The 17,569-nt window shown below is 37.3% G+C and overlaps 1 protein-coding gene and 1 long non-coding RNA gene across 6 annotated transcripts in view; one reads left to right on the forward strand and one right to left on the reverse strand.

Moving 5' to 3' along the window:
• The window catches only part of LOC134730574 (uncharacterized), a 36,330-nt gene extending 20,692 nt beyond the window's left edge, over window positions 1–15,638 (reverse strand). The window contains exon 1 of the long non-coding RNA XR_010112382.1: window positions 214–15,638. This is a non-coding gene — a long non-coding RNA (uncharacterized LOC134730574). The remainder of the gene's footprint in view (window positions 1–213) is intronic.
• The window catches only part of PHACTR1 (phosphatase and actin regulator 1), a 574,931-nt gene that overhangs the window by 275,177 nt on the left and 282,185 nt on the right, over window positions 1–17,569 (forward strand). The gene's annotated exons all lie outside the window — the stretch shown is intronic.

Below are 17,569 nucleotides of genomic sequence, written 5' to 3' on the forward strand. Positions count from 1 at the left end.
AGCCATGCTCTTGTTTACTCTCTGCCAGGTTTTTTGCTAGGAGTTGGGATAGTAGAGCAGAGAGAAATAATGGTTAATAAGTTGGTTCTTGCCTTTGAAATGCTCATTCATTAGTTGAGAGAGACAAACACGTAAAGAAATAATCAGAAGAACTTTCAGCAGCATAATAGACTGAACTGACTTTACTGTGGGGTGTCTGACCTGGATACATACCTAAGACACGGAGGGCTGGAGTTTCAATTCTCAATTTAAGGGCAGAGATGTGACAGGCTTGCATTTGCTTCAGGCCAGAGCTAAGACTCTGATTAAGGGAAGCCTCCTCGAAGTCCTGCCCATAGATAAATCTGGAAATTGGGAAAAAAGACAAAACAATCACTTTGCCTGTAAGGTCAGGAAAATAGGAAGGAGCTGTAAGCCCAGAGGATCTCTGTAGAGGCAGGAAATTCCCTATAAGAAATTGAAACTGAAAGCCTATGTGATCCAAATTTTTAGTACCCAAAGGATTTGGGAATCCTGGAGCTAAAAGCGAACATATTTTCCCCTCTCCAGGCCATTAGAGTCATTGGAATATTGACAGAAGCAAATAAAAAATCACTCTGTAAGGAGTGGAAAAGCATCCTGTTAAGTATAAACTCACAATGAAAAAACTCCAGATCACATGAAGAAATAGACTAGAATAAAGTCAGCAGATTCAACAAATGAAGAACTAGAAATAAGATATAAATATAAAGGTTTCTATCAAATACATATGCTTACAATAAGAAAAGAAATAGAGAATAAATAGGAGCCATAGTGAAAAAGAAACCACTATGAAAAACAACAGTAAAAAAGACAGACTAGAAATGAAAAATATAGTCTTTGAAATTAAACACTAATTAAATAGCACAGTGGACACAGCCAAAGAAAGAATTAATAAACTGGAAGATCAAAGAAAATCAGCCAGAATGAAGCCCTGAGAAATGAGATGAAAAATATGATATATTAGGTGACACAAAAGATAGTAAAAGGGGATAGTGTAAAGCAACTTCTCTGTCACTCCCTCAAGAGATGGGATTTTTCCCCGCCTTGGAGAAGTTAAATCCAAAAGCATCTGGATTTAGGCACATAATCATAGCTCCAAAATGAGGCACCCTGTCTGAAATATTTGGCTGACTGGGGTGTTATACTGAGAAGCTATTGAAGGGTGTGGAAAAAATTAGAGATCAGTTCAAAGAAGACTCAGGAAAAAAATTAAGTGATTACTAACTCCAGGAAAAATGAAAAGTTGTTTAAACTAGGAAGTGTAATCATAGAATTCCAAAGAAACATTTTTAACAAAATTGAAATACGTAAAATTTGAATATTTTACAAAATATGATATAAAAATGGAGGAGGAAAAGGGGAATGGGAAGGCTTAAGAGACCTCAGTCTGCTACTATAATATACAGTTAATAAATAGTATTGTAAATTAATGAATTAAGAGAGTATTATAAGCATACTATTTAGAAACTTGGAGTTAAATACCATACGGAATAGCTCAGAAAGAAAAAACAGTTGGAAATTGTTATGTCTGGGGAAGTGAGGAACAGGAGACTACTACTTTTAGCACTATTTAAATTTTTAACTACTTACATACATTTATTAGATAATGATAATTAAAATATATAAAGATTCATGCTAGTAAACTCAGGGTCTGAGTTTGTTAATCATAGACCCTCACTAAACAAAGGAATCGCCTGCTATTCAGAAAGAAGAAAATTGAACCAAGAAGGAAGGAGTGAGATTGAAGAAGCAGATGTGAAGTTGATAAATATGTTTGTAAAAGTAAAACAACATAAAACAATGATGGAATGTTTTCTAAAGGGGTGGGATTACAGACAAGGTAGAACTGAAAGCAAACCTAAGTAACAGAGAGGGGTGATCGGATTTCAGCATTCTGGGCTTGTTCAGGATATACTGGCCAGAAACATAAGAATATGTTAAAGTTGTAACGACAACTATTTAAAAAAAAAAAAACAGAAACAAAATATATAACTTCCAAATTAGAGGAAAGGAAAAGAAAGAATAAAGAAAACCCCATCAGTCAGAGATCAAGAGGTGCAAAGACAAATGGAAAACCAAAATAATGTGAAACAAATGAGTCACAACAACTATAAATAGATTAAACTTCTCTGCTAAAAGTAGAAAAAAAACATGATGCACCAATGAAACAATAGGCAAATATTAACCGAAAGTAAACCAAACTAGCATACCAATATTACTATTAAATAAAATAGATTTTAAAGCTAACAACATTATTAAAGATAAGGAAAATTGTTACTTAATGATACTCGTTAATACTTGATTACGTATCCATTAATACTTAATGGTAAATGATTATAGATAAATCATTATGTATTAATACTTAATGGTAAATGATTAATACTTAATGATTTCCTTAATAATGATAAAGGGAATATTTCATAGGAAGATGTAAAAATTTAACAAAATAGTCTCCAAATATAAAATGCATAAATGATTAAAATTACAAGGGAAAACTAATCCAAAATTATAAATGAATTTTTTTAAGACACATTTTTCACAGTAACTTATACATTAGTTAGCTTAGTAATTTTATTGGAGATTTGAGCAACTCAAACTATTAATATACAAAGTATTTTCTCTAAAATGCAATAAAGCTATATATGTGTCAAAGATATTGCTTAAAACATATGTTTGGAATTAAATAAATACCTAAGAAATTTGTACATCAAAAGTAAATCATTTCTAAATATGAAATATTTTGAACTGAACAATAATTTAAAACTACTTACAAAATACATGAGATTTGCAAATAGTACTTTGAGGGAAATGTGTAGCCTTGCATGCATGTGTTAGGAAATAGATAATATTTAAAGTGAATTAGCCATGCCGTCAACTCAATAAATAAGAAAAGATACAGCAGCACTATCCCAAAGACTGAAAAAAGAAATTATAGAAATAAGAGGTGAAATTCATAGAAAGAAAATCTAAGATACAATGGATACTCAAAAATCAAAGAAAACAAAAAGTTTCTTGTTTTGAAAATGTTAATAAAATAGGCAAATCTCTGGCAAGAGGCATCAAAAACAAAACAAAAGAAGGCACAAACAGACTATTAGAAGGACACAGTTAACAGATAATTTTAAAATAACTGAAGGAAATATTATGATCAACTTCATGCAAGTAAATTGGAACACTTAAATAAAATGGAAAATTTTCTAGATAAACTATAAACTACCAATATTGACTGAAGAAGCAATAGAAAATAAATCACTACAATCACTGAAGAAATCAGATCTACAGTAAAAATCAATTAGGCTGATGAGTTTTAATAAACATTTAAGAAGGGTTACCCTTAACTTATTTAAGCTATTCCAGAGACTAAATATGTGACCTCTATTTTATATAAACTTTTCAAGACAATAGAAAGAGAAGGAATGTTCAACAAATCTTTTTATTAGAGTGATACAACCCTTGATCTAAAAACTGGAGAAGGACCATATGAGAAAGAAAACGTACAGATCAATCTAATTTATGAACGTAAATTAAATGCAGAAATTCTAAATATAATATTTTAACCCAAGCCAGCAAACTATTTGATAAATTTTTAAAATTTATAAATGTATGGCCGGGTGCGATGGCTCACCCCTGTAATCCCAGCACCTTGGGAGGCCAAGGCAGGCAGATCACCTGAGGTCAGGAGTTTGAGACCAGCCTGACCAACATGGAGAAACCTCATCTCTACCAAAAGCACAAAATTAGCCACGCGTGTTGGCACATGCCTGTAATCCCAGCTACTCGGGAGGCTGAGGCAGGAGAATCGCTTGAACCTGGGAGGTGGAAGTTGCAGTGGGCTGAGATCACCCGCCATTGCACTCTAGCCTGGGCAGCAAGAGCGAAATTCCATCTCAAAAAAAGAAAAATTATAAATGTATTATAAACTTATAATACATGTATATATGATTTATTACATAATAAATATATATTTATATATAAGTAAATATATATTAGTATATAGTAAATATATAAGTAAATGTATATTATTTATGTATAAGTAAATATATTTTATATATATAAGTAAATCTATATTATATATAAGTAAATATATATTTAAAGCAAATATATATTGTATATATTTATATATAAATAAATATATGGGGGATGGGGAGGAGAGAGTCTTTTTATTCTTCTGCCTGCCATTTTTTCAAGTTTTATTCTATTTTTAATTGACACATAATCACAGCATATATTTATGGGGTACAAATGAGATGTTTCAATACATTTATACATTGCGTGATGATTAAATCAGGATAGTTAGCATATCCATCACCTCAAACATTTATCATTTTTTGTGGTGAGAATATTCAAAATCCTCTCTTCTAGCTATTTTGAAATATACAACACATTGGCCAGGAACGGTGGCTCACGCCTGTAATCTCAGCACTTTGAGAGGCCGAGGTGGGCGGATCACAAGGTCACGAGATGGAGACCATCCTGGCTAATAAGGTGAAACCCCGTCTCTACTAAAAATAGCAAAATTAGCCGGGCATGGTGGCGGGCGCCTGTAGTCCCAGCTACTCAGGAGGCTGAGGCAGGAGAATGGTGTGAACCTGGGAGGCAGAGCTTGCAGTGAGCCGAGATCACGCCACTGCACTCCAGCCTGGGCGACAGAGCCAAACTCCGTCTCAAAGAAAAAAACAAAAAAAAGAAATATACAACACATTATTATTAACTACAGTTACCCTAGTGTGCAAAGAACGTCAGGACTTATACATAAAAATATATTTAAAATATTCAATATAACTCAGTCCACTGGTACATCACAAAAGTAGCTTTATAAATCAGTATAGGAAAAATCAACTATGCAATATGCAGTACTCAGGAAAAAAAATTATTCTCCATATTGTAAAAAATAAATTGGCTTCCTGGCTCACATCATATATAAAAACAAATTCCAGATGGATTAACAACCTAAATATGTAAAGCAAAGCCTTGAAACTTTAAAAAGAGAATATAGGTGAAGATTGCATAACCTCATCATAGAAAAGAATTTATTTAAAAGTCCAAAAATAGGCTAGGCACAGTGGCTCATGCCTGTAATCTCAGCACTTTGGGAGGCTGAGGCAGAAGAATCCCTTGAGCTCAGGGATTTAGAGACCAGTCTGGACAACATAGTGAGATCTCATGTCTACTTAAAGAAAAATTAGCCAGGCGTGGTGGTGCACACCTCTGGTCCCCACTTACTCAAGAGGCTGAGGCAAGAGGTTGTCTGAACCCTGGAGTTCAGGGCTGCTATGAGCTATGATATTGCCACTGCACTCTGGCCTGGGCGACACAGCAAGACCTGGTCAAAAAAAAAAAAAGAAAAGAAAAAGTAAAAGTCCCAAGACAGCGCAAAACATCAAGTCAACAACTGGTAAGTTTAAATTTAAAAAAATCTTTATATGACAAAGGACTCACAAACAAAATTATGACTGAAAGACTGGTACTACACATAAAGCCAAAAACAGTGGTTATACTAGAAGAAAAAAGAGTCTATATAAATCAATGAGAAAAAAAATCAATAAACAAGAGGACAAAACATGAGCAAGTAATTTGTAGACGCAGAAACCTGAATACCTAAAAGGTAGTCAAGATATAGCAATTAAATCACCCAGCATTCTGAAAACCCAAATGAAATAATGGTAGTACCAAGTAATGATGAAGTGGAAAGAGAAACTTTCATACACTGTTGATGAGAGGGTAATTGTTAACGATCACTTTAAGAGCTATCTGTCAATATCTAGTTAAGCTAAAGTTGCACGTACCCCATGACACAGCAGTTCTACTTATACTCTTTAGAGAAACCTTTGCACAAGGGTACAAAAGAGAATTGATTAGGATGCTCACTGGAGGATTGTCATTGACAAAAATTTACATACCAACTAAATAACCCTCTGTAAGGGTTGAAGAATCTTGTGATATAATCATCTATTGGAATACTAATGCAACAGGAAATATGAATGAACTAGGTTTACATGAACCAACATGCAATAATCTTAAAATACGTTGAGGCCAGGAATGGTGGCTCGCGCCTGTAATCCCAGCACTTTGGGAGGCCAAGGTGGGTGGATCACGAGATCAGGAGTTCAAGACCAGCCTGGCCAAGATGGTGAAACCCTGTCTCTACTAACAAAATACAAAAATTAGCCGGGCGTGGTGGCAGGCCCTGTAATTCCAGCTACTCAGGAGGCTGAGACAGAGAATTGCTTGAATCCAGGAGGCGGAGGTTGCAGAGAGCTGAGATGGCGCCACTGCACTCCAGCCTGGGTGACAGAGTGAGACTCTGTCTCAGAAAAGAAAAAACAAAAACATAGTGTTGTATTAAATATAGAATGTTACAAATGATTCTTAAAGTGTGATACCAAGTATGGACATTGGAAGCCTATGAAGCAATATTTTATATTAATGCTCGCAAATGCATACCTATATGGTAAAAGTTCAACAGGACACACAAACATTAACTTCGGGGTAGTAGTCGCCTCCAGGAAAAGGTGTGGGAAAAGGGAGCATCCGTGATGTTTGGCTATATCTGTAATTTGTATTCCTTTACATTATTTTTGAAACACTAAAGCAGCTAGGACTCAATGTTAACATTTCTAAACCTAAATAATGCCCAGGTGGAAAGTATTATATTCATCATTTTTTGTCTTGTATTTGAAATATTCAATGAAGAAAAACTTAAATACTTACAGGATGTTACAATAAATGTTCAGTTAGCAGTAAGTTCCAAGGTGGCACAAAGTACTGAGCAGGGAACTCTGTTGGTCAGGGTGTGCTGCAGGTGTCTTCCAAAATGGCACCCTCACTGCTATGATCAGAAGAACAAGAAAGAGGCTCCAGAAACATATGAAGAAAGGGCATGTGGGAATCCACGACAAGGCATGGTGTTGTTGAGGAGCTGTAAGTCATCTGGAGCAGCTAAGCTTGAAGCGGTGGCAGGTACCAAAGTTGCCGGATGACCCTGTGCTGTGGCTCACACCTGGAATCCCAGCACTTTGGGAGGCCAAGGCCAGAGGATCCCTTGAGCCCAGGAGTTCAAGACTAGCCTGGGCAACATCGTGAGACCCCGTCTCTATAAAAAATTTAAAACTTAGCTAGGTGTGGTGGTGCACATCTGTGGTCCCAGCTACACAGGAGGCTGAGGTGAGAGGATCTCTCGAGCTCAGGAGGTCCAGGCTGCAGTGAGACATGATTGCACCACTGCACTCCAGCCTCAGCGACAGAGTCTCCAAAAAAAAAGTAGGGGAGAGAGAGACAAAGAGAGAGTGGGAGGGGGAGAAAGAGAAGAGAGGGAAGGAGGGAAGGGAGGAAGGAAGAAAGGAAGGAAGGAAGTGGGGAGGGAGGGAGGAAGGGGGGAAGGAAGGAAGGAAGGAAGGAAAGAAGGAAGGAAGGAAGAAAGGAAGGAAGGAGAGAAAAACACAGGTGGTGGAAGATGCAGCTATAGAGGAAGATTAAGCCTGTCTTGGCTGCAGGTCACCATTTGTTACCTTAGAAAGGTAAATGCTCACGGCAAGCTCTCACTTCAATCTAGAGTGTCATTTTTCCTCTTCCAACAAGGTTATTTATGTTTCTTTCTTCCCCAAGATAATCTTCCAGTTGCAATTTAGCATCTATTAGAGTCAAAGAATTACATTTTTGGAAAGGCCTTAACAATCTTCTACTAGTCCAATGCCCTCATTTTAGCAACCGAAGAATGTATTGATCACTTTGAGGATTAACCCCTCTGAAAGGTTTTGTCTTTGTAATCAAAGCTAACTTAGTTGGCTTTCTGGAATCATTGATTCCTAGGAAAGGTTTATGTTGGAATCAGGGGATAGACTGTGTCAGAAGTGGTTCCATTGGTAGAAAATGTCACGCAAGTAATGTTGTGATAAATAAAGACAGGTGTTTAATAAATTACAAATGATGTTGATGGATTTTTAGTTGTGAAAATCAATAATGAAAGAGGTTGTTACTTTAATTCATTTTCTAAAGAATGAAATGAGGATGCCATCTCATCCCACTCTCAGCTTTCGAGTATTTTTTCATCATAAATAAGAGAAAAATTGGGAAGAAAAATGAATAAGTCTTGGCACTGTATTCGGAAGAAGTGACCAAAAGATAGTGCAGAGGGTTCAAGTGCAGAGAAGAAAGGGTGACCTTGAAAGGAGGATGGTTTGCACACGAGGACAGTGCAAATGGTTTGGGGCTGGACTTGACATTCAGCATATGACTACAGATTCCAACTCTAGTTTTCTCATTGTCCTCTCCCCACCATGACCTGCAACAGCCCAGAAGTCTTTCTCAAGGCTTCTCTGTAGCATTCTGAAATTCAGTTTCTCCCAGAAAAGGTCAGTCTCTCCCTTTTCTTGATTCAGTGCCACCTCTCAACAGAAACCTGGCAGCCTAGAAAGTGACATCCAATAAATAGTGTGCCCCCCACTTTGGGGAAGCACTGTCTTGTTTCTGGTCTTCTCTCCTCCTTCTCACTTTGGTGTGAAAGCTTTGTGTTTCCTAATCCTCCTGATCATGCTTGAGTGATAGGTAGATTTTAACAGAATATCCATGAGGAATTTCCCTAATTTCTAAGGCTGTCATCACTGGAAGTTTCAGTCTGGGTGACTGACAAGTGATTACTGCGGGTAGCAATATGGATAGTAGTATCAACCTGGATTCAGATTGATTTGGATTTGAACTGTGAAGATTTTGTTGACTCGTTCATTCCTCCCCGCAATACTTGGTGGTCTAAACAGTTCTCAGCAGTCTCTTTATGTTACCAAGCATATGCTGGTATTTACAATTAACACTGAACTATGCATTTACAAGGAATGAGCCCTTCCTTTATGAGTCACCTGTCTTTTCCCTCTTTTATAAAGTTTGAGCTAAGATCATTTTGGAGAGCACAGTGGCACATTGCTCATTTGTTTCAGCAAACAACACTCTGTCTCAGGTAAAGGCAAAAATGCCTGCTCTATTAGCTCAGCTATCCTATTTCTTTCACGGCCTGGCAAAATGTCAATATATACTATAAAGCATTATACACATGTCCACTTTTTTTTTGGTTAGCAGTTACAAATATTTATTCACAGGAAAATGTCTCAGCTCTATTTTTTTTATTTCAGTACTCTGCATGGAAATACCTATCTCTCTCATTATTTATTTGTTAACAAAACGTAGGAAAAATTTTAGGAGAAAGCATTTCCTATGATTATCATGTGTCTTCTATATTACCCTCAGGCTTAAAAGCACCATGAGGAAAAGGCCAAACTCTTTCTCTGTTGGAAAATATACATAAGATCGAAGCAGTGTGATCTATTGGTTGATCATGTGCAACTGTCAAAAACCAAACTTGGCTGTACCAATGCCTGCCTCGAGAGTCAACTCTAAATGAATGTAATGATGGGTAATGGTTCCCAAACTGTGTATAAAGTGTTCTAAACAGTTCCCAGTTGTCTTAATATGCACCATTTAAGAAAAATTAGCTAATCTGAATATGCAAATATGATAATATGCCCTCTATGGGCTCATGAATGTATTAACAGAAAAGCTTGAGGAGTTATGCTGGTAAGTCACATGCATTAATGCCCTGAAGTATGTCTGAGAACTTAAACTTTTGAACATCAGGTTTAGGTAATGGAGCAGTGTCTATACGTTTACCTTGCATGCAAAACAAGTGTGTTTCATTTTTAAGGTAAATTTGAGATTAGGATTTAGTTAAGTGGAAATGATAGGGCTTCTTTGCCTTTAAGAAATGGACAGATTTGAAGGTTTATCTTCATGAAATCAGAAGATTTTAACCTGAGAGTTCAGGTCTCCCTGATATATTGCCAATTTGGGAAAAGAAAGAGAAAGGGAACTAAAAAAAGAGAAACTGGAAGAAGGACTTCACATAGTTAAAATTTTTGCAAGATTCCTTTAAACTATTTCTGTGCATTAGACTTGGTAAAATATAAATATATGTTGATTTATTATCTATAGAGTCAGAATGTTTCATTCATTTTTTATCATAACTCAGACTTTCTCTAAGGATTGATTCTTTTTGTCAAAGTTTAATAATTCCGTTTTTTCACCTGCTGACTGCCAAGAAAAATAGCATGTTTTAAAATGCTTTTAAAAATAAATTACAAGATTTGAGATAGAGTATTTGTTTCAGTACTTTAAAAATAATCTATAAATTGAAAAGATAGATTTACTTCCAGTGTAAATAGATAGATGGATAGATAGATCCTTCATCTTTAGGAAGTCTTCCAGGAATTTTTTTTTCTAGAGTGCATTGGAAAGATATTTTTGCCTTCATTACTGCTTCTTTTAAAAAAATTTTTCATAGATTTAGGAAGTACAAGTGTCGTTTTTTATTACATGGATATATTATGGAGAGGTGAAGCCTGGCCTTTGAGTGTAGCCATCACCCTAAGAGTACATAGTACCCACTAAATAACTTCTCATTTCTCACTCCCACATCCTCCCACCCTTCTGAGTCTCTACTGTCTATCATTCCACTCTCTATGTCCATGTCCATGGGTACCCACTGTTGAGCTCCTACTTATAAGTGAGAACATGTGGTATTTGACTTTCTGTCTCTGAGTTGTTTCACTTAAGAGAATGGCCTGCGGTTCCATCCAGGTTGCTGCAAAAGACATGATTTCATTCTTTTTTATGGCTCAGTAGTATTCCTTTATATATATATCACATTTTCTTTATCCAGTCATCTGTTGATGAACATTTAGGTTGATTCCATATCTTTGCTATTGTGAATAGTGCTGTAATAAACATATGGGTGCAGGTATCTTTTTAATATAATGATTTATTTTCCTTTGTGTATACACTCAGTAGTAGGATTGCTGGATTGAATGGTAGATCTATTTTTAGTTCCTTAAGACAACTCCATCTGTTTTCCATAGAGGTTGTATTAATTTACATTCCCATCAACAGGGTATAAGTACTCCCTTTTCTCTGCATCCTCACCAACAATCTGTTAATTTTTTTACTTTTTCATATTAGTAACAGCCATTCTGACTGGTGTGAGATGGTATCTTACTATGATTTTAGTTAGCATTTCTCTGATTAGTGAAGTTGAGCATTTTTCATATCTTTGTTGGCCCTTTGTATGTTTTCTTTTGCAAAATGTCTGTTTGTGTCCTTTGCCCAATTTTTAATGGGCTTATTTGTTTTTTGTCATTGTTATTGTTATTTGAGTTCTTTGTAGATTCTGAATATTAGTTCTTTGTCAATATATCCTCTTGTTTAAATTTTACTTTAAGTTATGGGATACATGTGCAGAACATGCAGGTTTGTTACATAGGTATACATGTGCAACGGTGGTTTGCTGCACCTATCAACCTCTCTTCGAGGTTTTAAGCCCCACATGCATTAGATATTTGTCCTAATGCTCTCCCTCCCCTTGCCTCTTTCTTATGTGCAAAGTTCTGGATGGCAGCATGATATGTTGGAGAGTGGATATGACTGGCCTGCGTTCACTTCAGATCTGGGCTTTGGCACATCTGTGCAATATAGCTTTGTGCAACTTCCTCTCGCCAGCTTTTTCCTTATAAGGGAAACACCTCAAACCTTGTAACCATTGTAAGCATTAAGTGATAAAATTTGCGGTTAAAAATATAAAATCTATGTAAAATATACAATACTATATAACATTTGCTTGTAATATATATTTAATATATTTCTTATTCTTTAAATATATTTTACAAATGAATATCTTTCAATTTTTTATTAATAAAAAGCCCAGCAGTTTCTCAGATACACCAAAAGCTCACTAAATGATACACCCTTTACATCCTTCCCCTTCTTCCCTGCTAGTGGTCTTTCTTTCCCTGCAAACTCATTGCTATGAACATGAATGGGTTTTTTAAATCTCTCTCTCTCTTTTTTCTTTTTTTTTTTTTTAGACAAGTTCTCACCGTTGCCTAGGCTGACCTTGAACTTAGACTATATCTCTATGGAGTATGGAGTATATAGAGTATATACATATACTGTCTCTATACATACAGTATATATCTCTCTATATATATATCCACATGCATCCATACAACATACATACAACATTCCTGTATTGCTGTCCTACCCTTAAGCTCCCTTTATATGAGCTCTCTTTAGACTCCTCTTAGCTTTTGATTTACCCTTTGATTCTTGCAGACAACATTGCTTTTACATGTAAAATGGCTACAAACTGTTATATTAATTTGTGTGGATATAATATGAATCACAGAGGAAAAGCTCTATTGAAATATAATATATAAATATAAATATCCTTTCTCTTCAGCATGGCTTCTGTACTGTAAAAAATTGGTTTGGAAGCTCAGGGATCACAGGACCCTGGAGTGCCGGAATCAAGATACAACCTGCCTTGTTAGAAGTAGAGGTGTTCCTTTGATCATTCACTTCACAAGTCTTAGAGCATATTCCATTGTTTTCCTCGGTGAATTAGACGTCGTATTTCCCATGGAAGAAATCAATTGTATGTCCCACTTTAACACACCAGTGACATCCACTTAAAATCTTCCCAGAGCTGACTACCTACAACTCCCTGCCCCACCCCACCCCCCACAATTATGTTGCATGTGTAACTAAAGTTCTCACACTTGGAAAAAGGGCCACTCCACTCTCCATTTCTCACCAATGTTACATTATCCTATTACCTTGTTCCAGCACCTGCTCAGTACAAACAATTAGGATTCTGTCCTAAAGGCCAATTATCATTAGCTGATGGTGAGCTTTTGTTAAACGGCCCTGAGGGACTCACCACAATGTAGATACAATCCCAGCCCTAAAAGGATCAGATCAGCCAGTACACAACTGCAGTGTGTTTTAAAGATTAAAAGAGCAGGATCTGCCAATACAGATGATAGATAAGAACCTATGCATCCTATTTTTATCCCTGTTCTATTTACTACCAGCAGCGATGCTCGGCATGGCAGCCAAGGTTTCTGTGTCCTGTCCCTGTAGTCCGATAACCTTTCTTGGTTGTGTTTTATGATGCCATATGCTCTATCCTAAAATAGTGCTGAGGGTCGTCTGAAGAAAAACTACCTAGCCGCTTTCTGAATGTCAGTGGAATGTTTAGAGACAGTAAGGTGAGCTTTGCTGTAAACTCATTTTGACTCAGAGTTCTACTTGGCCAAATGCTAATTGTGTGACCTGGGAAATTCATTTCATCTCACCGATCTTCTGTTTTGTGAAGTATAAAAAATGGAAATACTACTTCTATCTTATGATGTTAGTATGATGTTTAAATAAGGTGATACATACACACCTTATATTAAATAAGGTGATATATACACAACTTATATTAAATAAGGTGATACATACACAACTTATATTAAATAAGGTGATATATGATACACACACACACACACACACCTCATTGTTTTATTAGTCTCGATAGGCTAGATCGTGTTGCAGTGAAAACAACTCCCAAATTTCAGCAGCATGACACAACACAAGTTCATGTCTCATGGTACAGGACGGCTGTGGGTCGTTAGATAGGCTGAGCTCATCACTGCGTCACTTCAGAACCCAAAGGGAAGCCGTAGCTGCTATCTTGAACTTCAGTTATCTTTTATAGGTCAGAATGGCCCCACTCACAAAGGGTTCTGGCTGTGCCAACTGCAATCCTACCATGTGCCTGAAGACAGCACGTCAGAAATATTTGGAGGGCACTAGCAATGTCTACAATATTTGTTTGACAAAAATGAGATCATATTTTAGTCAGTTTTGTGAACTTTAATTTTCTCATTTAACAATATATTGTGGAAATCCTTCCAGGTCCTCTTATTTAGGTCTAACTCATTCTTTTTAGTGGCATCATGCTATAAATATACCACAATTTATGCAGTCATTCTTTTATTGCTTGACTTCCCAGCTGCTTTATTTTATTTTATTGTAATGTAAACACACTTAATAGCACCTTTATGTTCTGGTACTTTTATTTCTATAAGACAAATATCTGGAAGTGTCTAAATCTGCCAAAAAGAAGAAAACATAAGGCTATGTTTATCAGTCTATAAATCTCACTTAGAATGGGATTTATAGTTTGGAGCAAAATGTAAAGAAACTGAATACTTTGGAACAACTAGAAGTCTCACTAATCTCTGATAATTTTCAACCTCTACCTAATCTGTCCCCTATTTATCCCCAGACATGAGCAGCTATACCTGATCCTAAATTTTTTTTAACTTAGAATAAGAGTCTTCCTTGGATATTAGCGATACAGGCTTTAGAAATGCTTAATGTTACAAGACTTTGCAGAAAAATTTCCGCCAGACCTGATCTTCTTTCTGTCATGTCCACAACGATGATATTCACTCTGAAAACATGGCCTATTTTGGAGATCCTTTTTTTTTTTTTTTTTTTTTTTTAACTTAAGAGGTAGACTACCCCAGCCCTCTTCTCATCAGTGGTAATGTGGAAGAGAAAGCAGTCTTCCGAAATAATGCTGCAATCAAAAAACTACAGGAATCATATTCTGGATAGTTCTCCTTCAATCACCTCTTTCTCCACCTGTTTTATCTAAAATGATTCCAATCTTCCTTCTCATCATGTTGCTGTCTGGTAAGTGTTCACAGAATAATTTTCACAGAGCAATCCCCTTAGTAAGCATAATTATCACAAGCCTAGAAGTAAAACTACTTTCCATTCAAAGTTTCAGGGAAACAACCCTCAGCTAAAATAAACAAATAAAAAATAAAAAACAAAACCCCACAAAACACACAAAAAACTGCTCACACATTTAGATGTTTCAACTAGATTGTTTTATGGAATTGTTTCTGTAAACTCCTTGTCCACTAACCTCTCCCTGGAGCTTATATCAAAAGTCTTCCAGGTTTGATCAAGAGATAATAAGGGAAAAGCTAAAGCCAAAGGAACTTTCGCTTTAGGCTTCAAAACACAGTTGGCAGAAAAACACCGTGGTGGAAAAGCCTCACTTGCAGGGCAATCAAAGCTTGTCAATCATATGCAGGAGTGACGTTCAAAATATTTAATAACTAGACGTGCAAGAGTCAGAAAGAATATTCAATCTGTTGGAATAGATGCCAGCCATAAACAATTCATACAGCTGGACCAGTGCTGAGGCCCTGAATATGACCTCCACTTACATACCCCTAAATTTCCTAAGGAATTTTCACTAGCCATTCACAGCAAGCTCTGATCACATCTCCTTGCTCGAAATATAAATGTATTATATCAAATATGAGACAGCCTGGAAGCTATATCTCCTCTTAATCACAGTCTTCTCTTCCATTCCATTCCATACTTCCAGTCTAGCATCTGCAAAAAACAAACAAAAAACTCAAACCAAAAAATACCCCCAAAACAACAACAACAACAACAACAACACACACACACACGCATAGCAGCAGCGCTGCACCATTCTGTGTCCATGAACCATTTAGAAGTACTTTTTAACCTTGTTCTTAATCTACACTTTGTAGATGAGCTTGCAGTTCTGGTTTTAACATACTGCACATTTAGAGCAAACCTGGAAAAAAATAGATGCTATTCTTGTAATAAGAATATCACATATTGTTGATGTTTAGGGAGTGTATTGTTTCCTAGGGATGGTGTGACAAATTATCACAAAGTTAGCGGCTTAAAACAACAGATATTTATTCTCTCACTCAGTTCTGGAGACCAGAAGTTCAAGTTCAAGGTGGGCCAAGATCCCTCCAGAGGCTCTTGGGGAGAGTCTGTTCTTCCCCTTGCTCCAGCTTCTGGTGACTGTTGGCATTCCTGTGGCAGCAGTGTCACTCCCATCTCCGAGTCCATCTTCACATTGTCTTCTCCTCCTCTGTCTGTCTCTCCTCTGTGTGCCTTTTATAAAAAGCACTTCTCACTGGATTTAGAACCCACGCAGAGAATCTAGGATGATCTCCTCATCTCAAGATCCTTAACTTAATTAAACCTGCAAAGACACTTTTTCCAAATAAGGTCACACTCACATGTTCCAGGTGGGAGAGGCGGACACCATTCAACCCACTGCAGGGTGGATAGGAACAGGAAAGGACACATAGAAGCAGGGCAGAAATTGAATGAATAGCTTGAGTTCAAATCAAAGAAAAAATACTGGGGGAGGAAAAGAAGATTTTTATAAAAATCTTTTCTTACATTAAATATGTATAGTAATTTCTATTTGAGTACACTTCCATTGCTTTGCCCTGTGTTGACCTTAATATTTTGTATTTCTACTGTGTCTTTCTCCGTAAGAGTTAAAGCACTTTTGTGAGCATTTTTAAATTTCTACCCTTAATTTTGATTGTAGGTTTCTTTAAAGTCTCATAACAGCTGGGCATTCAAAATGGGGAGGAGCATAGGCAAGCAGAAAGCAGAACAAAGCCTCAGTTCACAGGAGATCACACACTGCTTCTCACATTCAGCCTTGGGGGATTTCAAGGTCTGCAGTTGCCCTCACATCACCCTAATGGTGGGATCTTCTGGAAAACTCCATTTGCTGGCTGTAACATGTCCTGCCAGGCCAATGGCTGCCCATCCTTGACCTCCCCATCCCATGAACTCCTAGTCTGCGAGCTTGCAGTCTCCCTACACTGCCACCACCACCACCACCACCACCACCCTCTGCCCCCTACTGCTTCAGATCAACTTTCTCAGGGGACTCCTCCTGCATATACGCCATCTCTTCCACAATAATCACTGCAGAACTCCCTTTACACATGACTCACCCCACCCCACACCCCTGATGTTAAATGCATAGATCTCTGTGGCTACTCTTGGTTACAAACTTCCACACATGTTTTCAGCTGGCTGTCTTCTGTTATTCTTATATGTCCTTGTATTGAGTGCACCCTCTTTCCTATTAATTTTTTTTTTTGAGACGGTGTTTTGCTCTTGTTGCCCAGGCAGGAGTGCAATGGCGTGATCTCGGCTCACTGCGAAGTCTGCCTCCCAGGTTCAAGTGATTCTCCTGCCTCAACCTCCCGAGTAGCTGGGATTACAGATTCGTGCCACCACACCCAGCTAATTTTTGTATTTTTAGTAGACACGGGGTTTCACCATGTTGGCCAGGCTGGTCTCAAACTCCTGAGCTCAGGTGATTCACCAGTCTCAGTGCCCCAAAGTGCTGGGATTACAGGCGTGAGCCATCACACCCGGCCCTTCCCATTAAGTTTCAAGTTCCATGAGATCAGGAGTCCTATCCATGACTTACTTTGGAATGAAAATATGTGTTCCTCTGGTAGGCTGATTTCTAGAGTGTGCATCTGAAACCTCAATATGCATCCAAATCACCCGGAGGTCTTGTTAAAATGCAGATTCTGGGCTAGAGCTTGAAGTGCTGCATTTCTAACAAGCTCTCAGGCACCTGGGATCTGCTGGTCCTTGGGGTCATATTTTAGGTAGTGGGGTCTTAGGGCACCCAACAAGTTTCAGAAGGGGATCTGCAAGTTAAGTGTATCCTAAATAAGGGATGGGAAGGAGACTGTCATACAGCTAAGTGACACTGAGCGTGATCACAGGAGCTCGTCCTCATTTAGATCAACTTGGTTAAAAAAAAAAAAGCTACAAGGAAACGATAATAATG

Source organism: Pan paniscus, chromosome 5 (assembly GCF_029289425.2).
Source record: "Pan paniscus chromosome 5, NHGRI_mPanPan1-v2.0_pri, whole genome shotgun sequence".
Taxonomy (NCBI): Eukaryota; Metazoa; Chordata; class Mammalia; order Primates; family Hominidae; genus Pan; species Pan paniscus.